This window comes from Bemisia tabaci, chromosome 1 (genome assembly GCF_918797505.1).
Source record: "Bemisia tabaci chromosome 1, PGI_BMITA_v3".
NCBI lineage: Eukaryota > Metazoa > Arthropoda > Insecta > Hemiptera > Aleyrodidae > Bemisia > Bemisia tabaci.
Genome location: NC_092793.1, coordinates 20213427 through 20240439, shown reverse-complemented (window position 1 = coordinate 20240439; position 27013 = coordinate 20213427). Strand labels below are relative to the sequence as shown.

The window sequence follows — 27013 nt, the reverse complement described above, 5'->3', positions numbered from 1 at the left end:
ATCAGTGAGTAAAATTGTGATAAGCGAGCAAAGAGGGAGTAATATCTAGAAAGATGAGAAAAAGCGAGTAAAATCGAGAAAGTGTGAGTTGAAAGAAAGGAAAAGCGAAGACGATGAGTGAAAGAGTGAGTAATATCAAGCCACGTTGAGGAAAAAGTCAGTGAAATCGAGATTCAGTGAGTAAGCAGAGGAGTAAAATTTAAAACAGATAGAAATTTTAAACAGATTAGCAGATGAGTAAAAATTTGCGAAACGTCAAGTAGCGAATCGGCAGCCCTGCAGGGTGTTATTGAGATGTCAACAAACCGCAAATTAAGCATTGCGTAATTTCGAAATGACTTTTAGTTGACGCCAAACCATCATAGAGAAGTCATAGTAGGTAAAGCTATTGTTGAGGAAAATAGTAAAGGGAAGCTATTAGCAAAAAATTAATATCAACATTTTTGAAATTTCGGCACGTCACAGATTCTCATATCACTCAACTGCAACGACACAACCGGCAACCGCGCGGAACCGCAGCCATTCTCAGATCCCATTAGAGTGATTTAAATGTTGCCGTGTTTACCGCCAAATTTTTTAAGTTTGAAGATTTTCTTTTACTACTTTAATTATATTAATTCTAAATAGTAGGGTATCTAATCTTCGTTTTTAGAGTTTGTCCGGAGTCGGCTACCGCCACCCATGATTAGGCACAAGGGGTAAGTCAGGACATCATTTTTGAAGTTAGACAAACCTTTGAGACGTTTTAGGCCTTTTTTAAATTTCTTTATATTCTAGTGTAATCCAACTCCATTTTCAGATTAAGGAAGTTACAAGGAAGGTAACATGTTTCCGTGCACTCGAGGTAAATAAAAATCTATAGGTATACAAAAAAAAAAAAAAAAAAAAAAAAAAATTGAAATCGTGAGTGGGTGGGTGAATGCTTTTTCCTCCCTAGGGTATGTAAAAAAAACCCAATGTTCGAAAATATTAGCTCCCCTATGTTTTTCCCATTCCATTTGGTCCCCTTAGAAAAGTGGCAATAATTGAAGCTAGGTCAAGCCTATGGTTTGCCGTAAACCCCTCCTTCTGCCGAGAAAAAATTCGTTGGGTTAAATGGGTGATAACAGGCTGATCAAGCGGAGAGTAGGCGGAAATCCAACGCATCTCTGCCTGTTTTCTATCTGATCGGTCTGTTTTCGCCCTTTTAACCCAATGCAATTTTTTTCGGAAGGAAGAGGTCTCTGCGGCAAACTATAAGCTCAACCTAGAACTTTCAAGTACGTCACTTTGGTATTGGGATCAAATGTAATGGGGAAAAACACGGGGGAGCTAATCCATTCAAATTCCTTTGACTCGGATGTTAGGTTGGGGGGGGGGGGGGGGGGGGCCGGAAGTGCATTCCCACGGTTCATCCGACAGCCGGATAGACGATCCGCAAAGCAACCCGCCGGACGTTCGGTCTCCGAACAGAGCGTTCGGGAGGTTGTTCGGCGTATCGTTTATCCAACAATCTGATGAACCGTGAGAATGGATATGACCAAAACGTCAGTCTTCCTCAGTTGGATTAAAGACAGGAAAAATTATTATAAATCTGAAAACTTAGTACGTGGCTGTACCTTTCAAAGCGAGAAGAACCTTCCTGCTTTGAAAGGTACCAGCCTAGTACTAAGTTTTTAAATTTTTAAATTTTATTACCTTTTATCGAACTGAGGAAGGCTGAGTTTTCAGTTGAAACATTTTGTTATTACTTTTTTGTGATAAAAAATGCATTGTTACTTATTCTCTGTTTTAATTAATAATAACAGTTGGATGAACCATGTGAATGGACCGCCGTATGAATGGACCGTGTGAATGAACCATGTGAACGGACCGTGTGGATGCACCGTTGACTCCAAAGCTCTCATTTCACGAGCATATGTCGATCGAATCCCCATCCAAGTGGAAGTCGTCAACGCTCATCGGTGCCCATCGATGAGCGCTGTTGAGTTCCGCTTGGACGGGGATCCCCTCGTAATTTGCTCATGCAACGATTGCTTGGGAGTCAACGGTGAGTCCACACAGTTCTCAGTTCGTCCAACAGCCGGACAGACGATCCGCCAAGCAATCCGCTGGACGCTCGGTCTCCGGACAGAGCGTTCTGGAGGCTGTTTGACGTATCGTTCATTCGACAGTTGGACGAAGTACCGATGACATCAAGGCTCTCGTTACACGAGCATGTGTCGATCGGATCTCCGTCCAAGCGGAAGTCATCAACGCTCATCGGTGCTCATCGGTGAGCGCTGTCGAGTTCCACTGGGACGAGGATCCTTTCGTAATTTGCTCGTGTAACGATTGCCTCGGGTAACCTGTGTGCATGCAGCAGTTGATTTCGGTTGGGGTTTCAGGCATCGTCACAGGGCCAGGAGCCCGCAGGTCCGGGCGGATCTGCGGATGTACTCCTCGCCGGATCTAGGGGACGGCGATCGCCGTTGCGACGCCACGACCGCGAGAGCAAGTTGCGGCGACGGCGGAACTATTTTGGGGCCTAAGATCCTGGACACACGTCCAAAGTGAGGTTCTGAAGTGGCGGCTGTCTAGCCGAGTGTCGGCATGGATCTTTCCAAAGCAGAGCGGGTCGCTCTGCTTTGATGGGATCGATGTCGACACTCAGCTAAATAGCCACTGCTTTGGAGCCTCACTGCGAACGTGTGTCCAGGACATGAGGCTCGGTTTCTACGATCAACGTGCGCCCTACTGGGCTCATGTTGATCTTTGAAATCGAGCTAATAGAGAGCTCACCTTAAGGCTCTTCGTTGGAACCAATGTTATAGCTCACCTCAAGTCTCTGTGCCCAGGCACCCATTATGACGACGAATTTTACCCTTCCTGACATTCGGAAATACTTTAGAAAGACGACCACGGCGGAGAATTTTAATTGCGAATTGCGGGCCCTCTCTAGCAATTTCAGCCGGCTGCTGGGCCCGCTCGCATTGCGGGCCCTTTTTACCTATTTCAGCCGGCTGCTGGGCCCGCCCGCATTGCGGGCCCTTTTTAGCAATTTCAGCCGGCTGCTGGGCCCGCTCGCATTGCGGGCCCTTTTTACCTATTTCAGCCGGCTGCTGGGCCCGCCCGCATTGCGGGCCCTTTTTAGCAATTTCAGCCGGCTGCTGGGCCCGCTCGCATTGCGGGCCCTTTTTACCTATTTCAGCTGGCTGCTGGGCCCGCTCGCATTGCGGGCCCTTTCTAGCAATTTCAGCCGGCTGCTGGGCCCGCCCGCATTGCGGGCCCTTTTTTACCAATTTCAGCCGGCTGCTGGGCCCGCCCGCATTGCGGGCCCTTTTTTACCATTTTCAGCCGGCTGCTGGGCCCGCCCGTATTGTGGGCCCTACATTTGCGCCACCAACCATTGAACAGATTGATTTTCTATAACTGAACCATATCGCACTCAAACGGGAAACATCGAATTTTTCGATTTTAGTGTGAGGAGTTCATTAGATGCCTGGATAATGCGTTGTTGCCAAAGGAGGGCGGGGGGCGCGGGGGCGCGTCGGTGCGCTCACTTCACTTGCGGTTCTATTTTTGTGTTGTTTAACTTGTGGCTTAAAAAAAAAAAAAAAAAAAAAAAAAAAAAAAAAAAAAACTCGTGGCTTCCAAACAAAGCAGCAGCAAAATTTTATATTTTCCGTGGTCGTCTTTCTAAAGTTAATCCTGACACTCTTATGACGTTTTTGACACAACTTGTGTGTCTCCGTGTATTTGTGACGAACAAAGACCTATGACATTGCAAGGGGGGGGGGGGGGGAGTCGCACTTTTCCTTCGTGCACTTTTAAGCGGTTTGCACCATAAGACTACCTTGAACGGGGTAACATTTTACTTTCTCGCCCCTCTTTTTTCTAAAATCCGAGAGATTTTGTTGGTTGGTTTTAACCCATAAAGCTCTGATGATTTACGCTATGTTTCGTGAGTCCTCGTTTTTTCCGAGTTTCTTCTCTTTCGTGTCGCAGTTTTAAAATTTTCGTTTAAAATATAATTCAAATGTTCGTCAGGATCCATTCTTCGTAAATTTAAGCAGATTCTTCAGGCTGATATGGTTTTTCTCAGTCGTAAAATGGTTTTCCATTAGAAGGATATTACACTAGACCTCAGTGTTTAATGCCCGGAGAGTTCAACTATAAAGAGGCGCATTCATGGTTCTACTTTGTAGGTCGTTTTTCATGTGCTTTGTTGTTTGAGAGATTGCACTCACACTGCCTAACCGCCAGGGGCTGTCGGCGGAATTTAAGTGTAACACGTCACCCAGTGCAGATAATGAAATCAGTGACAACTTGCCGATAGTTATTTTCACACCCGATTTTTGGCGCTAGTTTGTCATATATCATGATGATTTAGCATTAATAGTCCAATCAGAGGATAAATGATTTGAAATTAGAAATAGAATAATGAAATAATGATATAAAATTGTGAGAGAATGAGTGCGAGCCAAGTGTCTTATTATGCTAAGAAGTTTTGCAAAGAGAAAACTGAAACCCTGAAGTTACATACCACCATCGGGAAATAAACCTAGTGGGTCTTAGACTGTCTGACTATTGATAGTCTTCAGGAAAGCTAGTAGCCAGTTAATCACCCTCCTTGGAGTTCAAACCGTAATTCCAGATCCCCCAGCCCTATCCTTACCACTGTTTGAATTGTCATGCTGTTTGCTGTTTGTTTGACCATTTTCTGGGGAGCATTCGTAGCCAGACAGTCTGTAAAGCCCTCCACTAGACCCCGTTTTCTGTGAATTAGATTAGCTATTCTGCTGTTGCAAGGGAAAACGCCGTATGGTCATTCAAATGTTGCCAAATTTCATCCGATAAAATTTCTACTTTTCAAATTAGTTAAACATTTTACTCTTTGAAATATCTTCTTTGGATTTAACTGCGAAAAAAATTCTCTGAAAAATTGAAAGAAAAATAATCTCGAATTCCCCTCTATAAAAATAGTATCGAAGAAAATTTGGAAACGTCTGAAAGTTCATACGGCGTTTTCCCTTGTAGCACGGCATGTATTGACCCTCACTGCTTGGCCGAAATCGCTGTACTGTGTACAGGCAGAGACGAAACAGGCAGTGAGGGCAATACGCAAGTAAATGTGAGAGGGACATAAGTCATTCAAGAAATCAGATTAGAAAAGTATTTTCTCTCGATTGGGCCGCATCTCAAGGACTTAAGCACATTGTCTGCCTGAAGACCGTGACGACAGTCGATTCCATCTAATTTGGCGTAAAAGGAGGAAAACAAAAAATTACCGTTCTTTTTTTCAGTACAGCAGTATTTTCAAAACTTATATATTAACAAGAAAGAAAGGCCTTCCGAGTTTTGCAATGTTTTTGTTTATATTGGATGAGCCTAATTAATAGTCGTGCAAGTTGTTCACTTACCACACCCCGCGCAGCGACTGGGATTGTTGGAATTGCCTAACCGTCAGGGGCTGTCGGCGGAATTTTTTACCGGGTTTCTCACGATTTTACGCTGATTTTGGGGTTACTCTCATACTTTGCTTTTGGCGCTGTGAACCCTAAAAGTAGTTATTCCGAAGAAAACGTCAGAATTTTTATTGAATTCAGGCCTCCTCTGTATGAATTGTTGCAATGATGCTGCCAGCAGACTGATTGTTGAAATTTTGTGTTTGTCGGGTGGACATAGGTGACACAGGTTAAATGGCGAAACGTGATTGGTCGATTATGTCTTATCGCTGCTTTGTCGTGCTTTGTCGGTTGGAATGGACGACAAAGTAAAGGCACCTCTTGAGTATCCGACAGTATGTCGTCCATTCCACCCGACAAAGCAGCGGTAAGACGTAATCGACCAATCACGCTTCGTCATTTAATCTATGTCATCCACTTCCACCCGACAAACACAAAATTTCAACAATCAGGCTGCTGTCTACCTCTGGGGCTTGCCTTTGTTATCTCTTTGGCGAAAACGCTTTGTTTTATCCCAACAACCAAGTTTTGTTCAATGTGAAAAGGCTCCAAAATACATTTCCGATGCAAATCATATCTTCTAGCTTGTATATTCACCGAATAAAAAGCTTGATGCTTCTTGAATTTGCCACCAAGATTTTTTCTCATTTTGATTCAAGCTGAATTTCTCGAAGAATTAATTAAAAACGATTGGAATATAAGCTAGAGTATAGCCTAAATAAAGCGGCATCATGCTGGATTCAATAAAACATATTTCCTAACGGCAAATTCAAGAATTTTTTTTAGTGAATGTATTCAAAATTCTGTTCTCCTTTGTTTCTATAAATTCTATAACTCAACTATTCACCACGCGTAGAAGTAAAATGTGCTCTTCATCTTTTTTTGCCAAAGGGATCATTTTAATTGCCTAATGTCAGGGGCTGTCGGCGAAATTCACTAGTAAAAAAACCTCTTGGACCAATGCCGCGATGCATTGACTTAAGAGTGCAGTTTCTTGTCGCCGGATTTCAGAGTCTTAAACTCTTGTTTCAAGCGGATTTTGCATTGAAACAAGAGTCCATATTCTTAAATCCGGCGACAAGAAACTGCACACTTGAACCAAGAGGTTTATTTTTTTTTACCAGTACGTTGATCCCGTGAATTTTAACACAAATCTGAAAGGTGTTTTCACGCGCCGCTATTGCTACGCGTTTACCAAAGTGTATTTTTTTTCTTAAATGTACATGAAAGTGAAATGTATCCTACATTCCTACATGTGTTGCCAAAGGAATCATTTTAACTGCCTAACCGCCTGGGGCTGTCGGCGGAACTTTCAGCTGATTCCGTGGTTTTGAACACCAATTTGAAAAGGCGTTTTCACGCGCCGCTATTGCTACATTTTTTATGACCAAAGACACAAACGCTCCGTGGTTTCTTTTTGATCATATTCTTATCGGCGATGTCATTATTGTGAAGATTCTATACTTGCCGTAATGTCTCCAGCATTACTCAAACTTTCCCAATTCTACAACTCAGCATTCTCTAATAGACTCCGTACAATACCGAGGGGGGGGGGGGGGGGGGCGTCTAAGTCTAGTGGTCTACGTAGCCTCGCAAGTATACGATGTCAAATCCAATAACCACGTTGGTTTTCACCGGAGTCAAACAAAGATCTCTCGAGTGGAAATTATACCTTTTGAGCTTTAGCATTCCGTCCTTAAAATCACTTATTTTCTCGTTGACTGCTTTCGCTACGCAGTGAGAGATATTTTGGTAAACTCGTTACGTGCACTGCATAACCAAAGGCCTTCAGCCGACAAAACTATAAGATGGCTTTTGCTGTCGGTAGTCTGTAAGGAGATGTTAAGTCCCCGATCGTGAAAATCTCCACAATAACTAGAATACCAATGCGGAGGATATTTATCAGTCAATACATGCTTCTCCAACACACAGTAAAAAATAAAAATATGGGATAGGACTTCATTTGTAACATTCATCGTCGAGTTTGACGTTCCGCGAGATCGCTTTAACTGTCAGGAGTGTATCCACTAGTTTCGACGGATTTCCGTCCGTGTACTTGATGTTTTTTTTACGTCCGGAGTCAACGTCCCGGCATTTAGAGCGATCTCGCGGAACGTCGAACTCGATGATTAAAAAATGTGAAATTTTTCACTCTGTAGCTTACCTTTGCAATTTTAATAGTATCACTGACGTTTTTTTTTCTATGTAACCGCCTAAAATCAGCATGTGCTGTGTGCAGCGGTTTTTTTCTTTCTTTCTTTTTCTTTTTTTTTTTTTTTTTTTTTTTTTTACGTTATCATTTTCAGCATGAATCCCATTCTCTCGCTAGGCCGGATTTATAACCTTCTTCTCAAGTTGCCGAATTCCAACCAACGAGAACTTCGGGCCCTTGGCCTCCACAAAATGTTTCCAGCCACGCTTATTGCTGACGGCAATGTTGACAAACCCCCCGACGCACACTCAGGATGAATGTGTGTTTCCTATTCAGCGTAACGTTGATCGATCGCAGTTTCATCTCTTTCAAGCGGTCGAATTCGAATCAAATGGCAAGAATGAAGAAAATTTTAAGTCGCTGCTCTTTTTTCATCCAAGATCGGCCGCATTCGCCTTCTACAATTGAATTTATTGAAAAATGAAGACTGATTTGAAATTATTCACATATTAAGTCATTAAAGAGCGCGATGCTGTTTGCGTCGTCATGCGTTGATTACTTGCTAAAGTCATCGTGCCTTTTGAAGCTCTTGACTCGGATGGACTCTGGTGCTCCAAACGGATCACATCAGTCTAACAGTATGATGCAATTTTTTTCTTCTTTTTCTCTTCACATTGCGAATAGTTCCTGATGAGCACTCAACATAAATGACATGACTCATGTTTTCGAGCAACATGGTTTGCGCAGAACAAGCAATTTCGGCCGAATGCTTCCGACGAACTACATCACTGGTCATCAGTCTAACAATTTGATGCAATTTTTGTCTTCTTTTTCTCTTCAAATTGCGAATATTTCTTGATGAGCACTCGACATGAATGATATGATTCATGTTTTCCAGCAACATGGTTTCTGCAGAGTAAGCAATCTCGGCCGAGTGCTTCCGACGAACTACATCACTGGTCATCAGTCCAACAATTTGATGCAATTTTTTTCTTCTTTTTCTCTTCAAATTGCGAAAATTTCTTGATGAGCTCTCGACATGACCGACATGATTCATGTTTTCGAGCAACATGGTTTTCGCAGAACAAGCAATTTCGGCCGAGTGCATCCGACGAACTACATCACTGCCCATCAGTCTAACAATTTGATGCAATTTTTCTTCTTCTTTTTCTCTTCAAATTGCGAATATTTCTTGATGAGTACTCAACATGAACGACATGATTCATGTTTTCGAGCAACATGTTTTTCGCAGAGCAAGCAATTTCGGCAGAGTGTTTCCGATGAACTACATCACTGGTGTTTTGGAGCGACCTTTTTCGTTCTTACGGTGCTAACAGTCTCGGTTGAGCGCTCAATGCTCAATGTAAATCACATCATTGGTATCTTTGCCGACATTACATACGATTTATCTCTGCAGAAGTCGATGGTACGACAAAAAACACTCACTTTATACAACGTCTACGTCTGTCAGCCGGTGTGCCAGACTGGTTCTGCCTGGGAATCGCCAAATGCAGACACGATTGTAACTCCAGCAACACTCAACTCATTCAAGATATCCAAATCGCAAGAAGAGATTCCTGTAAATTTCCAGAACGAAGTGTTTCAAACATCTGAGCACTTACGTCAAAGTTTCAAGTATTTTTAAGGTCCACGATGAATCCATCGACGGCACTGCAAAATTTACTAAATTTACGATCAAGAAACTATATTCTGGAGTGAGTGCGTTGTCAGATATTGTGCACTCCGTCTCAAGGGTACAAACGTATACTCGAAGAAGTCACTTTGGAAGCATATCTGCAAAATTGCAGGCGCCCGAAGTCATGCATACCAGCTTAGCGATATCTGTTCCTTGGGCAGTGATTCAATTCTGCGAAATCAGCATTTCCAAACCGTCTCGATTTTTGAATTTGGAGATTATGGTCGGTCGCTCGGCGTTATCTTGAAAATATTCGCCTCTAACCATCAAATTGCTGAATATGAACTTCTCGGGTCTGGAGTCGGAAAACGACCATGTCAGCAGTTACTCTAATTGGAGTGGTGATGCGTTGAACAACACCGAAAGAATGTGTCAGCCGTTTGCGATGATCCTGCTAATGCCCAAGAAGTACGAGTTTCAATCGAAACTGGGGGTACGCCCTCTGGCCGCTAAGCGGCCCGATTGAATTTGACGCCCTGCACCCGATAGCTGCAAGTTTTGCGCAATTTTTTCCTCTTCGCTGGCCGAGGATCTTTCAGCGCTCACTGGTGACTCGATCTCAATTCAAGAAGGCTTAGAATACAGTCTTGCCGCTGCTTCATAGCTGGTATTACAAATTTGCAATGATTCATCGGTTCAATATTTTTACTCGAGGAGCTCTGAACTTTTCAGCCTGTTCCTTGATTATCAATCTGAAAATCGACCGAAAATTCAGTCTGTTTTGATTGCTGAAGTGGAGAATCTGAAGATTCTGTTTCCTGACTCCTGATAGAGCGGCTGAAGATGACACTTTTACATCAATCGCTGCGGAGCCTAAGTAACGCCACAATCTCACTATTGGTGAGAAGAGTTACCTCCCAAAACTATGTTTATGATAATGGTGCTGCGACGGTGACTTTGCAAAGGAAAGACAAGACGGCAACCAATGGACATTATTATTTCGGACTTTTCCGAAAAAATTCTCCGGATGAAGAAGGGGTGTGAAGGATCACATGAAGTGAAACATTTGTGGATAAGAAACATTGTTGCGACTTGTGGGTTGAAGGTTACTACTGCGCAGCCCGGCGGCGAGAACTCGGGGATTTTTTCTTAAAGATAAATGATGGTGGAATATTTTGAAAAAAATTGTGTGAAAAGCTTGGGCATCGTAAGTTTGCACGAAAGTCATCCGCTAATGCCATATTGGCAAACTGGAGTATCGGAGGACTTTTTGAGTCAAGTTACGATGTGCAAGTTTTAATTTCTCTAATTGTATTGCGATTCTATGAAAAACAAAAAAAAACAAAAAAACAAAAAAAAAACAAAAAAAAAATAAAAAAACAAAAAAAAATAAAAAAACAAAAAAAAAAAAAAAACAAAAAAAATAAAAAAAAAATGAAAAAAATTAAAAAAAATTAAAAAAAATAAAAAAAAATAAAAAAACAAAAAAAAAACAGAAAAAAACAGAAAAACACACATGAAAAACAAAAAAACAATAGAAAACAAAAAACACAAAAAAAACAAAAAAATAAAACAAAAAAAAAAAAAACAAAACAAAAAAAACAAAAAAAAACAAAAAAAAACAAAAAAAAAAAAAAAAAAACAAAAAAAAACAAAAAAAAAACAAAAAAAAACAAAAAAAAACAAAAAAACAATGAAGAAATGAAAAAATGAAAAAATCTATAAGAAACATTGTTTATGAAAGAATAATGCGAAAGCTATGTACACTGAAAAAAATAATATGCTGTTTTAGCACCTAAGATGTCAAAAATGTGTCTGTTGATTCCAATATGCTGTCATTGCTGTCCTCGCAGTTAATTTTACATCCCGTGAATGCTAATTCAATTGCGTGGGCAATCAAGCCAGCATCATAGGATCACCAGACACATTTTTGACATCTTAGGTGCTAAAACAGCATACCATTTTTTTCAGTGTACTTATACCGTTAAGATTCATGCTCATTTGTAAATCGAAGTCTGTAACTCAGAGCCAAAGGACCGTATACTCACATCTTTGCTGTTTTCAGGCTTGCAGGAAAAAAGTCTACACTCCATTTTCTCGTGATTTAATTTTCAATATTTTAGATATCCTTATTGATTTTAACTAATGTTTTAAAACTTTTTACCAATATGCAAGTTTGATATAGTTTTGTAGCATGCTACAAATACATCTCTTTTAGCTCTCCTAAATATATTGGTAACAGTCCTTTGGCTCTAAGTGATAGGCTAATGTGTGCCTATCCAGATTTTCGATGCGAGCCCTTCGCCCGGTGTATGTTGTTGCCTTTTGTAGAGGCCAACTTGTCCAGGAAATGAACGGAGAGAAAGAAATCGTAGCTCTTACACTGCTCTGTCCGTAACACGCACTTTCTTGGTAGTATCATTACGACTCCAGGAACAATGCAGTATTGTCATCAGGACCGTAATTATAGATACCACGCAAAATCCATTGCGATGAAGGCCAGAATTTTAGTACTTCTGGGCTGAAACTCGGAAATGAGCAATTTAAGAACTACGATTCCCTTTACTTCGTGTGATCCATTTAGGGGCCGTTCAAGTATTGCCTAAAACGTTTCGGCCGCTTTTTGACTCCCTCTCCCCCCCTCGTATGACCTTATGAGCCAGCCTCAGACCCCCCTCCCCCTCCCGAAGCGACTTAACAATACTTGGACAGTCCCGTAGGTATAAATTTTATGATCTTAGGAAAAAAAAAACACTCCACACAAGTTCTAATGTGAACTGTGTGTAGGTTGCTTCTCTTTTCCGTGCAACTGCACGCTGGACCTTTCGACAACCATACTTGTGATTTTAGAAACGACCTAGTATTTGTTAGCACAAATGTTAGAGCAAATAATGCATTTTATCTTCAGATTACTCTCAACGATTATTTACGTACCCTTAGAATCGTCTTTGTATGTTCTTCTCTCTCGGTGCATGTTTAAGCGTTAAAGAAACATGGAACACTGTTTTCTCGCCTCTACAAGGTTTTTAAGGTATCTCTGCTACTGCTAATTTGGTAGCCAATTCTGCATTTTCAGCGAAATTTTGATCCTGACGAACATCAGCCGCGAGTGCCACAATTTCGTGACATCCGATGATGTATGGAATAATTTTTGAATTTTATAGTTTTTTTTTAATTATCTTTCATCTCTTCGCACAACGGTTCTAAGTAATTTCATGGGTCAGTTCCATCGCAAGGGCTCAACTAGAGAACATTAGCTTTGCCATATTGTACTCGTGGATTTCATCTCTTCGCACAACGGTTCTAAGTAATTTCAGGGGTCAGTTCCATCGCAAGGGTTCAACTAGAAAACATTAGCTTTGCCATACTGTACTCGTGGATTTCGACTCTTCGCACAACGGTTCTAAGTAATTTCAGGGGTCAGTTTCATCGCGAGGGTTCAACTAGAAAACATTAGCTTTGCCATATTGTACTCGTGGATGATTAACGATCGAAGAGCGAAGGAAGAAATTAAATGAAATTAAATCTGACCGAATTCAAACCAAACAAACGAAGGAAAAAACTACGTTTACTGAAATAACAGGGACCTACTTTGTTCGTCACGACTACATCTTTCTCACCATTTTCTCCTCTCATCTTTTTTGCCATATTTTTCATTTTTTATGAGCTTGTTCAGTGATGATAAACCAAAAAAAAAAAAAAAAAAAAAAAAACCCAAAACAAAACCAAAAAAACCAAAAAACCAAAAAAAAAAATTACTGAACAAGCTCATTCTATGATCGATTCTCAACGGTGGGTGCCTGGTGCAGGTGCCTACCAAGCACGCTTGAAGAGGTGAAAATGAAAAGCGGAGTCGCGTTTTGGAGCGCGGCTACGTGCTGCGCTCCAAAGGGAACGCGACCTGGAGGCCTAGAGTGAGGTCGCGTTTTATAGAGCGCGGCTTCGTGCTGCGCTCCAAAGGGAACGCGACCTGGAGGCTTGAGGTGAGCTCGCGTTTTATGGAGCGCGGCTACGTGCTGCGCTCCCCAGGGAACGCGACCTGCAGCCCGATTATTGAAACTATGTCAGCCCGACACGACAAGACATAGCCCTATCTTAACCATGCAATATATCGCAATTCGATGTCTTACCGGGCTGGTTTAAATTTCAATAATCGGTCCGCTGGAGCCTTGGGGTGAAGTCGCGTTTTATGGAGCGCGGCTACGTGCTGCGCTCCAAAGGGAACGCGACCTGGAGCCTTGAGGTGAGTTCTCTTTAAAGGTCCAGTTACACGATCAAATTGATCGTGTAACTGGACCGTAGGAGGGCCCCTTGATAGTTCCGCTGCCGCAGCGACTTGCTCTCTCGGCCGTGGCGTACAACGACGATCAGCCGCCGCCAGATCCGGTAAAAGTGCGCCCTCGTGATCCGCCGCGTTCGGGGGGACGTCCCCGCCGGACGGTCCTTTGAGCACTCCGTGGGACGGCCGTCCCACCGACCGAACTTCGCTTCCGGGGGCTAGCAACCTCAGCCTGGAAGTGAGGGTAGGCCGGTGGCGCTGCCCACCCCACGGAATGCTCGACGGACCTCCCGGCAGGTCGTCCCAACCCGATCGAGGCAGACCACGTGGTCAGCACGAGTAGGGTACATCTGCGGACCGCCACGACCCGCGTTGGCTCTGGTCCACCGACGGTGGCCTTTGAAACTATTCTGGGTACACTGCTGTGCTGCTACCTCGGTTAAAAATTGTGATGCAGAGTGTCCCGAATTCGCGTGCATTCAGGATGGTTGGGTGGTCATTAAGCGTGAGTGCTTTCTCATGCTTCATGAGCATGCAGCCACCCTGAGTGTGTGTAATAATTCGGTACACTCAGTGTCACGATTTTTATCTGAGCATGGTTACCCGCCACGGGAAAAAACGAGTTTGCGTCCGCGATGCAAGAGATATGGGGAACGGCGTTTCCGAACCATTCCTGTGTCTTGTAGCTGCCATTCAGGGCTGTTTTCAGCCCTGAGCCGGCAGTAAAGAGGCAGAGGAATGGCTCGGTAACTCCTTTCACCATTCTTGTGTCGGGACCCGAACTCGTTTCGGCCCGTGGCCGACTGACTACCCGCCACGGGAAAAAGCGACTTCGCGTCCGCGATGCAAGAAATGGGGAACGGCGTTTCCGAACCATTCCTGTGTCTTGTAGCTGCCATTCAGGGCTGTTTTCAGCCCTGAGCCGGCAGTAACGAGACAGAGGAATGGCTTGGTATCTCCTTTCACCATTCTTGTGTCGTGGACCCGAACTCGTTTCGGCCCCTGGCTGACTGGCTGACTGGCTGACTGGTGCTGTGACTGGCTGATTGGCTGATTGGCTGACTGGCTGACTGACTGACTATTCCTAACTTGGTGGTGGATGTTTTTTTTTTTTTATTTTCTTTGATTAACTTGGTGGTGGGTTTCTTCCTTCTTTATTTACTTCTCTTTGACTAACTTGGTGATGGGTTGCTTGCTTCATTACTTTTCTTTGACTAACTTGGTGGTGGGTTTCTTTTTTCTTTCTTTACTTTTCTTTGACTAACTCGGTGGTGGGTTTCTTTCTTTTATATTTTCCTTTGACTAACTTGGTGGTGGGTTTCTTTCTTCTTCACTTTTCTTTTACTAACTTGGTGATGGGTTTCTTTCTTCTTAACTTTTCTGTGACTTACTTGGTGGTGGGTTTCTTTCTTTTTATTTTCATTTTATTCTTAGTATTACAAGGAAATTCAGGCTGGGTTTTTGTCTGAGCAAATTAATGAGACTGAGTAAAAATTCGAGCATCTTACGGTGAGCCCAGATTCGCAACCTCGGGTCCCATAGGAGCCGCTAGATCTGCGCCGAACTCAGTGGGGTAGTTTTCCCACCGTGTTCACACCGAGTCTTAACCTAGCGGCCGGACCCTTGTCATCGTGACCCTCAGTCACCCAAAAAATTGCCGACCAACTTTTTCATCTTTTGTGAATTTTTTTCTCTATTTCATCGGATTCGGATTCAGCTTGTAATCCTGATGATAAATATTTTTCATCAAGATTCCAAGCTAAATCCGAATTTGTCGAAACAAAAGAGAAATCCACAAATAATAAATAAACTGGTTGGAAATTTTTGGTAGACTGAGTGTCACCGTGACAAGGGCCCGGCCGTCAGATAAAGACTCGATGTGAACACAGTGGGAATTATACCCCGATGAGCTCGTCGCGGATCCAGCTTCCTCCAGCCGGGACCCGAGGTTGTGATTCTGGACTCGCCCGAAGATGCCCGAATTTTTACTTTGCCTCATGTTTTTTTTTTTTTTTTTTTTTTTTTTTTTTTTTTTTTTTTTTTTTTTTTTTTTTAGAATGGGTAACATATTTTATTTGTTTCTTTCATTACAAATTGGAATGGGGCCGACAGCAGCCCCACCCGAAATGGGAAGATTCGTATCTATCATACAAATTTGGAAGTGCTTGACAAATAGTAAAGGGCACTATTTGTCCTTAATCTAGCATTACAGTTACTTTGCCTCATTAATTTGCCCAGACTAGTGTAGGTCCTCCCCATCTACGCACTCACGATTTCTCATCCTCGTATTTTTTCTTACAAATTTATTTATTGTTTATCGTGCTGGTTTCAGAATTTTCGGGTTAGTTCAAGTAACTTTTAACGTTATTTAGACTTTTTGCCCTCACCGTAGACCCTGAAAAACAACTTACATTCAAGGAAAATAAAGTTTTAAATGTTGACATGATGAAATGATTTGATGTCATAACTCACTACGCCACATTATATTCAGAATAAATTTAACACACGTCGCTGCGAAAGTTGCGTTCCCCTTCGATTTAGCTTTCTTTCTATAGTTTAAAGTGTAAGTTAGTATTGGTTTTTTTAGTATTAGTTTTAAGTTTTAGTTTTTAAGTATTAGTTTTAAGTTTTAGTTATTACTTTTAATTTTTTTTTTAGTTAGTTATTTGTTCTTTTAAATATTTTTTCAGTTGTTTATTTCCGACAGAAATTAGGGAATGATGTTCATTTTTAGTAACAGAAGCTGTTGTACGTAGGTAGCGTACTGTTTTGGCAGAATGGTCTGTCATTTTTCTTTAAGGCCATAGTATTTCTTCCTTTTTTTATACTGAGCAATATTGAAGAAAATTATAATTATAAACTTTTACATATTATTTAGATGTGGAACTGTGCACCATTCACCATATAGAAATGTTACTTTTAGAATGTAACGTAATGAGCCAAGACGAAATTACCATGGAAAAAGGGAATTTTAATCATGAGTTGAGTTGAGAGAATTTCGACTTCATTCCTTGATAAGGAGAATTAGAGAGCAAAATTGATTTCAGAGACTCAGATTTATCATCTAATCGTGCAATCATGTTGTGGAAAGCACCAGTGAGCCTAGTGCAATTTGTATAAGTTGTTTCCGATGAGAGAGGTAAGAGAGCAAAATGGATTTCAAAGACCTAGACTCCTTATCAGATGTAGAAGTGTGCGCCATTCACCATCTAAATATGTTGTTGTCAGTGTGTAAATTAATGAACTAGCACGAAGGTGGTGTGACATGGAAAGCTTCTTTTTATGAGATCAAGTTGAAAGAACTTCAATTTTATTTTCTGATGAGACAGACCAGAGAACATTGAAGCAAAGTCTAATATTTATGAGTGTAGCCGAAAAAACTTTATTTAAAAGACTCAGATTCATCATCAGATGTGGACGTTAGTAACGTCATTTACCTTAGTCGCGCCATTTACCTTAGCGCCATTTACCTTCTAAACAAGTCGCGTTTACTATGTAAAATAATGAAATACCTGTGCTATGGAATGAAAATCTATATTTATAGAATTGAGTTGCAAGAACTTTTAAGTCATACTTCGATGAGAGAAATAAGAGAACATAACTGATTTCCAAGACTCGGATACGCGTTATCCAGTCGTGGAATTTTGCGATATTCGCCATCTAAACAGGTTGTCATCAGCACGTAAAATAATGAAATAGGAAGGAAATACTAAGCTACCAAGTTAAATTATTTTGAGTTGAGTTGGAAATAAATTCTGGTTCATTTTCTGAGGAGTTGATTTCGAAGACTCGGATACTTAAGTGGTGTTCAGATTAATTTAGTCTGAATCATGTGTACTTCACTATTTAAAAATTTCACAAAGTGATTGCGGTTTATTGAGATTTTCAGGTTTATGCTGATTTTTAACACATGTTGGCTAAAAATTCCAACTTAAGTACTATCTAATAATTCGTTTACCAAAATGAATAGCGTCTAAATTAGGTACTTCTTGAATGTTTTCCCTTACGAGAAATTGGAGAGGTATTGTCGTTCACATGCTATGACGCTTTTGATAATTTCTCTAAGCGCTTTTCTTTCCATATGTATCATAAAGAAGCTACTATATCCTTGTGTAAACTAACTTGCAAGATAACAATGAAAATGCATCAACCTTCTAATAACGCAATGATTGCCCATCTACATAACGTCTGTTGCACAAAAGAATCAACTTTTATTTTGCATTTAGTTTGTAAACTTTTATTTTCCTTGTAGCGTATTTATATGATTTTTGTACATTGGCTGTATTAGATCGTCTAATCAATTTACTTATTCTTGTTAGAAACTCTAGCAAACAATATAACGTACCTCTAAAATTCGACGAACTTTTTTTACTGCATAAAAGTGAGAGAAAGTAGCTTTTAGAGAGTAAGCTATTTTATATGAAATTTACGGCTTCGATCCGACTTTTTAAAGATATCTTAGTAACGAGGAAGAAATTGAAATTCCTCAGTACGTTTCGGAGGTCCGATAGTTTCAGATTTACGCGATCTTTTTCCTAATTTATTTCTATTTTGTCGATCATTCTGTCGAAGAAAAGTATTTCGTCTTCATATTTTAAACGAACATTTCCGTTATGTGTAATATGCTTCTGCAAATGTAATATAAACTTATTAGGTACTTTATTTTATAGCTGTGTTTCACCATACCAGAGGCCACGATACGCCCCTTGACCGCTTAGAGGTTCAATTTACCAAAGTGCTTCGTGCCCCAGGCGTTGTGCGTCACGCATTACTCTTATGAATTTATTATTATTATGTATATACTATATGTATATAGAGTAAGATACGATACTTTTTCAGTGGCAATTTTGCACGTTGACAACACTGGTTTTCCTCCATTTAAATCCATTGAATAGATGGATTTAAGGTGAAGCAAATTGTCTCACCAAGGATCTATTGCTTAACATAAATTTAAATGTGGGAAAAGCAGTGTTGGCAACTTTTTAGAATCGTCACTGTACGTTTGAAACATCTCACATGGACAGAATTTAAATCAGAATAGAAAAACGATACTATTCGTTCACTGTACAGTGAACCTGTATCCTCATTTTACATTAATACTATTTTAATATCTTACATTAATACTATTTTAATATCTTACATCAATACTATTTTAATATCTTACATTAATACTTTTTTAATATCTTAAATAATGGCCGAGTTTTCAGTTTAGTCTCAGTGACAGTGTTGTGAGTGCTTTCAGCCTGGCGTCGGGCAATTGGATAACCTACCGCTGGTACGTATTTAACAATTTTGTCTCTCTTTTCATAAGATCTTATATTTTAAGATGTTTTTTAATAATATTGCAATAAAAACAGGCCACATTATATTCTGTAAGAAAAATAAAGATCATACTGAACCCAACTAAAATGAAAGGTATGTGTTCGTCATAATCAAAAGAAACTCTCAGATTACCATTTCGGTACTCCGAAATAGTTTTCTTTGAAATTCTTCAAGACTACTCCCTAGTGAATATTCCGAGAATAGTATTCTACAGGTGAGATCACCTGTAGAATAATCTCTATTCAGTCTGGGACTCCTTTGAGAAATTTTTTGCAGTTGCGCACGAGAATTTTGGGGCAGTACGGATCTTTTGAGGGTCCCTAATGGAGTCAAAATTACGTATTAGGAGACGCCCGAACACGGGAATTTCTGAAGTTCACGGTTTGGGCCCCTAATGATTCACGCGAGACATGAGACAGGTGTTATATTGAAATCAGGGTGTTATTTTGAAATCAGGATCATTTTTCGGCCGAAAGTACGCTCGGCCATTTCTATGGACCCTTGGGCTTTGGACTGTGCGTGCTTTTGTTTTTCAAAAAAAAAAATATGAATTTAAAATATTTTTGGAGGGGCGGGATGAGAGTCGTTGTTTTGAACAAATTACCCTTTGCTTTCTTGGAAACGTGAAACGCCTTCCATGTACAGATTATGCAACCCACAATCGTGAGAGCCCCTCGCACCCGCCAGCATCCCGTCCCGGGCCGTTAAACGCAAATCCGACCCTGCGGGCCGATTATTGAAATTGATAGACAAAGCTGTAGACAAATAAGACACAAGGAGTATGGTGCGATCCTATTGGTTGAAACTGGTGGTCTTTACAGACTAAAAGGGTAATTGATAGACTAACTGTCGGGTCTCTTGTCGGTTGCCGTAAGTTAGTCTATTACCTACCTCCTGTGTCCATTGCAACCACCCGCTTCCACCGATAGGATCCTTCCATATCCCTTTTGTCTTCTTTGTCTATAGCTTTGTCTATCAGTCTCAATAATTGGCAGGCAGGTCAACGATGACCATTGATCTCCCGGCCACTGAATTATTAAATTGTTTTCAGTGAGTCAGAGCTTTTTTCGTCCAAATTTAGTCCTTTTGATGTAGCCTCGTCCTCTGATTAGGTCGCGTTTTGTCGTTCACATTTAAATTTTAATCCAATCCCTATAATTTTGCGACACTACCTATCAATATTTTAATCATGGTTTTATTTTTTTTTTCAGAATCCCCTGCTGTCAGCTGCTCACCGGTATGTAAAATTGTAAATATTGTTTAATACTTAATTCTGCATGTTAGCAACAAGTACGTCGAAACTTCTGTTTCGTGGTTTATCAGGGCTCCATTAAGGTTGATGCACTCTGTACACGAGAAAGTTAGGACATTTTTTGAAAATTAACGGACCTTAGAGTCGCAGAAGCGTTCGTCTGTTCGTTCATCCGTTTCAGCTAGTTTAGGATACATCGTCGTCGGTCTCCCCCCCTCCCTCCCCCCGGGGGGGGGGGGGGGGGGCAAGTTTTAATATTATAGGTCCAAAAAAGTTCATATTCTCTCAATCTTTGTTACTTGCTCATCATACAATGCATTGAATAGCAGTTGATTGAACACAGACAATCTAGATATGAGTAAGGTTTCTAGTCCAAGTTTGTAATTGTGCAAAAGAAAAGAAAAGAAAAATACACTAAAAAGGAAACTACTAGATTAGGAGAAAGGAAAAAAAATACATAAGATAACACTGTGAGTAAAACTCCTATGTCAGGTATCACGAGAGTGGTCTTCTCACCTAAGAAGAAAAGTAGGGGTCTGTTGCTCAGGGTGTTGACAAGTCCGGAATATCCGGAGAGTCCGGTAATAGTACTGATTTTTTGAGGACGGTCCGGAAGCATTGAAAAAGTGCGGAAATTCCGCAAGAAGGTCCGGAATGTTTCTAATTTTTTGTCATTTTTGTGATTTTGTCTCAATTTGAGCGAAATGCAAATTTTTGAATTTTTTTTTAATTTCGGCAATACTTGGAGGTACTGAAAAAGTACTGAATTTTTCTGTTGAGGAGGTGATGAATTTCTTGGGAATGTACTGAAAAAGTACTGTAATAGTACTGATTTTTGGTCAGCCTGTTTTAGTAGACACCCTGATGCCGCTCCCAAGAACCCCTGAAACGTCTAAGAAGGCCAAAAAACGCTCTCTTGGACCTGAAAACGTACCCGAAGTTTCAAATCTGTATCTTCATTAGGAAAAAGTGTAGGAGGGTGGCAGAGACATCTGGGTGATATTGATTGATGATGATTTTTTTTGTAGCATATTTCGATGGTGGAAGTGGAACTGCAAGAACACGTATCTCGCGACGCTGTCGATATCCTATTACACTTAATTTTTATTTTTTTGGAAAAATGCTGTGCATCATTTTTCGAAAAATTCTCCGATTTTTCTTCTCAGGGTGGATATAGTGAAGTGTGCCCAGATATTTTATTCAATCCATGTGATTGATCAATCGATCGAAATTTGTTAAAAGTCCAAGTGTATGCTTCTTATTGTAGCAATCGGACCTCAAAACAAAATCAATCCGGTGGATTTTCGGAGACCCCTCTCCCTTCCCCCTTCTCTATAATCAATTAAGGCATTTTTCGGTAAAAGGGCTCATGAGACTTTCAATGCTTTTAAGATTATGCAACGCAGTTCTTGTAAGTAACTTATAATAGCCGACGGCTCTGCTATGAATTTTTCGCTGAATCTGCCCCAAGTTCTCCTTTACTATTTGTAAGGAAGTAAGTCAACCGTGAATGAATTTCCCCTATCGCAATTGCTTTAAAAAATTGTAAAATTTTAGCAGCATTGCAAGCCTCATACGTCATTTTACCGAAAAAGTCCTCAATTTCAGCGTCGCGCGTCGGCAGGGTAATTTTCAATACACTTCTTCGAGTGATCTTACTTAGGCGACGTACACTTCCGTGCTAAGGAAGAACGCCGTAAGAACATTTGTGAGTTGCCAAATTTCATTCTATAAAATGTTTATTTTTAAGGAAAGTTATGAATATTTTTCTTTTAAATATTTAGGAGCTCTAAGTGAAACTGCGAACAAAATTATCTGAAAAATTGGAAGAAAAATATTCATAAGTTTACTCTAAAATGTGTGTTTTATCAAAGGAAATTTGGCAACTCCGAAAGGTTCTTACGGCGTTTTTCCTCGGCACGGCAGTACATCTCTCGGTAAATTAAAAAATCTCTAAGCTTTTTTTCTCGGTTGTCTTCAGGCTCACGGTGAATTGAACCACATTTTGCATTAAGGAATCACTATTTCTAGCCCATTATAGAAACAACATACATGCCATTGATTTCCCTATGCAGATATATGCTTTTATAGGAGAGCCAGAAATAGTAGTTCCTTATTGCAAAATGCAATCCAATTTGAAATACGGAAAAATCTTTTCGGGAGAGATTCGGCGGACGCGGCGCGGCGCGGCACGGGCCCAGCGCAAAGGGGGCGGTCGGGATCGGGAGCTTTGGTTTGGGAGTGCGCAGCGCTGTGCATACCTATCCGGGCGCACGGGCGAGGGGGCCCGCGGGCGGAGGGAAGGAATGTTGTTCCCCGATTCCCCTCTCTCGGCGGTTCCCGTCTCGCGTAGTCGCGTCTCCCGGCATAGTCGTCAACGGTGGATTCAGCGAAGCCGTCGCTTTGTTCGCCTCTGATTATTCCGCTCTCGCTGTGCGTGTGACAGTTCTCGCTCGTCCCCGCTTTGCTTCTCGGATTTTTCGTCCAAATCACCGCGTTTTCGGGATTCTGCGATCCGCAGACGTTTCTCAAGCCGTCGGTGTGTTCCGTACATTTTTTTCAGTGTTGATAACAAAGGAGTCCGTGCGCGGTGTGATCCTTTCACCAGGAAACGTGCGTTGAATCTTGTGTTTACAGATAGTGTTCTCACTCGTTTCTCGAGTTTTTGGTGTGGTGTGTCTGTATTATCGTGTTGCGGATTTTCTATCATCCCCAGGATCTAAAATCTCAGCGTTAGCTAATCAGCACCCAGGAGTCTGTAAACATTTAGTTTCAGGTATGCGAACAAACGTTTCCTTAGCTACGCATCGTATTCGATAAGCGTTATCACCTGTATTCATTCCGAGGCGCCGTTTTCGTATTAGTCTAGTCTCTCAAAGTTGAATTGATAACACTGATCAGTCGCCTCCTAGCCCAGTCATTCATCAGCTACTTAACTTGCTGATTGTACTGGTTGTTGATTTTGAGGTTATGATACTGATGTTAATGACCCCATCTGTGCTCAGTCTGCAAGCATCAAGATATCCATAGAATTTCTCATTATTCTGGGTTGGAAACAGTCATAAATTTTGCTCAAGCACTTGTTCTCAGCAGGCAATTTTATGTATGTTCAACTTTTCCATTCATTTCCCCCCGTGGAATAAATATGCAGTTGTCTTCTTTTGTTTACAAGCGATTGCGCTTGAATATCATGGTACCTTTATAAAATGTACAAGATTGCATAACAATATGAGGTCAAAACTAAGATCCATAATGAGAATCTTCTTCTCTATGGATAAATTTTACTAATCAGCTGATTTGTTACACCTATCGTCAATTGTTTGCAGTTACCTATGATAAGGATAATGGGGCGCAGACGGCTTCCTCGAATTTTCTTTTTATCCCGTTTTTGTAAACAAACTCCTTTATTTATTGGCAAGTTGATGAAAAGAAATCACTCTAGTATTTAGATTCTCAAAACTAGAGACTGATGACCAGTAACATATTTTAAAAATCCCTGGAAGTATTTTCTTAATGCTGGGTACCCTTAGAGTTGGTGCAAAGTATTAAGTAGGTACCTCTACTACTGACAGGGTCCAAAACTTGCACCATTTTGTCAGGTAACTGAGACCTTCTGGCCATACTCAGCATTATCGCGTTTACTTTTTCTTTCTCCTATTCGTTAACTTATCTCTTAGAGAAATAAATTAAAGATTAGGAGAGAAAAAATAAAAATCTAGTCTTCTGGGTTTTTTTTTACGCAATTACTTATGAACTTCAACTGGAAGCCTTATTTATGAATGCGGGTGTTAGAGTTGGGTCAACTATCATTCAAGTAATCAAAATCATGGGAATATCTATTAACTTTTTTGAGACCTAAAACAGGAAGGAAAAATCGGTCTCTGTGAGATGACTTATTGTGAAATTCTGGTAAAGGTACAAGCTAGATAAGGAACAAGTGTTAGGTTGAACGGAACAAAACTATGTGGCATCAATCCAGTGTTTGATTGTTGGCTCAGTAGGATGTCTTATATATGCCTTTGTTTTTAAGTAGAAGAAATTCGCCAACCTTAAATGACAAAATCACAAAAAACAAAAGTTAATCAGCAGTAGATATTATGATGCCAAGAGTCATACTTTAGTGACATTCAAAGTTAGCTACAAAAATAATGCTTCTGCAACCTATCAGCGAAAACTGAAACGAGGTTTGTTTTTGACACCAAGAGAGCTGTTTTTTTTTGGTTTTTTTTTGCAATCCACTTAATTTTTCAAAAGTTTATTGCAACTTCCTGAAGGACTTCACTGCTAACTGTCTAGGATTCATCCCCTCCCCCAGAATAAGAATGGTTTAGATCAATGAAATTTTTTAATACATCTTGATCTTGAAAACCGAGGGAAATTTGATAACGACCCTCCATGAAATGATGAAGAGAGTATTCGTATGTTCATGATAATGCAGGGGATTCAATGAAAATGCACCTGGATTGAGTTGACTCAGTATCTCAGCTTTTATTGATACATTAAACTCTAAAATACGGATAAGCATTCCTTCTTTTCAAAAAGTTCCCATTTAGTTAGTTACTTTACTTTTTAGGGGTAAACAGACTGGGCACTAGTGCTTTATATCTTCTGAAAATGTTATTAATTTGACCTCTTAAAATTTTAATGGTATTAGTTAGCTTTCTCTCAAAAAAGAAAATGAGTAAGTGACCCAAGTCATTTTCACAGTATCTAAAAAGGTAGGAAAATAAAAACTGTTTTACAACAACGTCAGAGCTCTGTCTTTGTGGACAGAGAATCATAGCACAGGCTTTCTCCATCAGTAAGTTTCATTTCAGTCGTATGTCACGGAAATCTCTGGGTTCCTCGGAATAGGGGCTACTTTTGGGGTCCTACTCAATATGATCGATGTGTAGTGCGGGAACCGTAGTTGAGCAAACATGCGTTTAAATGCTTCCTTAGCCTGTCTGCTGGTCCATTCTGATATGAGCACTTGGTGACGTAAGATCATAGATGAAAGCGGAGGGTGAGTCCTGAGATCTCGGCGACAAGTCAAAGGCCACAGGTTAGCGCATATTGAAACAAGTTGAAAAGTTATCCGGACGGAGGCTCGCACTTTCCCCTCGGCCCTTCTTTATTTTCTCTTAGCGCCATACGGGCTCTCGTCTTGACACCCCCTTTGCCTTTGACGAGGGTGCGGCGCCCTTCCTGTTAGCGTAATTGCTTTTCAAAACAGTGCACACTCTCGTCACTCCCCTTTGATTTATTCCGACGGATTCTGCCGCTCCCTTAATTAAGTGCATCATTTGTTGCTGCTCAGCTCATACGTGACCGAGTGTTGGAGTGCTCGGCCACCGAGCTCATCGCCCCGGCTAAAGGGGCGCTCTCCCGCGACTCCGGGAAGGGTCAGTCGCAGATATCTTGTCCTAGGTCCATCCCTCGCGGTGCTTGCCCGGCGCACAGTGGATCGAGTCAATCAGAGAGGTCGGACGTGACATTTTTAACTAAAACTGCAAATTTTTGTGTTTAATTTGTCACACTTTAAATTTAAGGGTGCCCCTAGTCGAAAATTTCACGAGGAAACCAATGGAACCACTTTTAAAACCTCTAACAGGGTGTCCAGCATCAGGATTTTCCCGATTTAATAAGGATTTGCGGTCAATCAGGATCCCGATTTCATCAGGATTTGAGGAATAATCGGTCGTAAAATCAGGATTTGAGGGAAGTCGGCTGTCCGATTGGATTTTTTTATGCTTTCGCATACGCGTATGCAGAAATTTTAATTTTTCTCCGCAAAAAATGAGGACTTGGAAAATTATGAAATCAGGATTTAGCAGTCAAAAATCAAGAAAAGTCAGGATTTCCTAAAATGAAAAAAAAAAAAAAAAACTAGACACCGTGTCTAAGTTTTGTATGAACGGAGTTATAAGCTTTTAAAGTTTTCAACTTTGGTCCGACCTCTCCTATTGACTCGGTCCACTGTGCGGCGTCAAGGCTTCAGCTTTCGAGTAGGGCACTGCGAAATAGGGTGGTTTTCGAATGAAGGTCAGTGGCGCCCATTTTTTAGATTCAATTTCTGAAAGTACTCAGGGGGTACAAGGGCCCCCATATTTTAAATTCCTTATCTAAAAGTACGGAGGTAACTAAGCTTCTTAGAATTTGTTCAGTTTTTTTTTTCTTTCTGCTTTTTTAAGCCCTAAATGACAGAGCAACCCCGTTTTAAAAATGCCAAAAATTGGACGTTTCGAAATGACACTTTTGGCGGGCTCGGATGACGTAGCCAGGCGAGGGAAATCACTTTTCTTGATTGGCTGAACTCAGCCTCAGGCATCGCCTTGCTACGTCAATTCGTCTGCCGGCTTTTGATTTGTCGAATTTTCTTTAGCTTGTCCTCACCTTTGAAATGGTTTTTAGTACTTTTTAACGAACTTTTTGGTTTCTTCATAAAATTTACCGGGGATAATTTTCACTACCTATAATCCTGCAAACAATCCGCTCCCCTGTCATGTATTGAACTGAGGGTTTGGGAAAATGAGCATTTTACCATTGTAAACAACGTGGGATAATTTTGTTTCGATCCGATTTCATTTCCAGTCCCCGTAAATGCATATAAGAGCCCAAACTAAAGTTCCATGCATTTCGTCAAAAAAGAACGGTCAATTCCAATAGACATTGTCAAATTGCGATCGTTCAGAGCAAAAATTTCGGAAATTTTGACGTATCTGTCTCAGCCAATGTCGAGTATGTGCGCTACAAGAATCAGTAGTAAGATACGAGGTGGAGACGCCTCGCGCGTAAAATATATGAAGGATTGGGGAGGGCATATCGGTGCTAGGATGCAGGAATTTCTGCCCGAAAATTCTATGGCGCACTGGAAAAAAAATATCTTGGATCTAGAGTCTAGACTCTTAAAAAATTTTCGAGAAAAATTACTCCTGATTTAATCGGATTTTTACTTAATCGAGAG

At 40.8% G+C, this 27013-nt stretch overlaps 1 protein-coding gene across 1 annotated transcript in view; it reads left to right on the top strand.

The window, feature by feature from the left end:
- Window positions 1-27013, top strand: part of Sema2a (Semaphorin 2a) — a 769825-nt gene that overhangs the window by 4041 nt on the left and 738771 nt on the right. Inside the window, exons 2-3 of the mRNA XM_072297641.1 lie at window positions 18701-18768; window positions 20027-20052. The gene's annotated coding sequence lies outside the window, so the exon portion shown is untranslated. The remainder of the gene's footprint in view (window positions 1-18700; window positions 18769-20026; window positions 20053-27013) is intronic.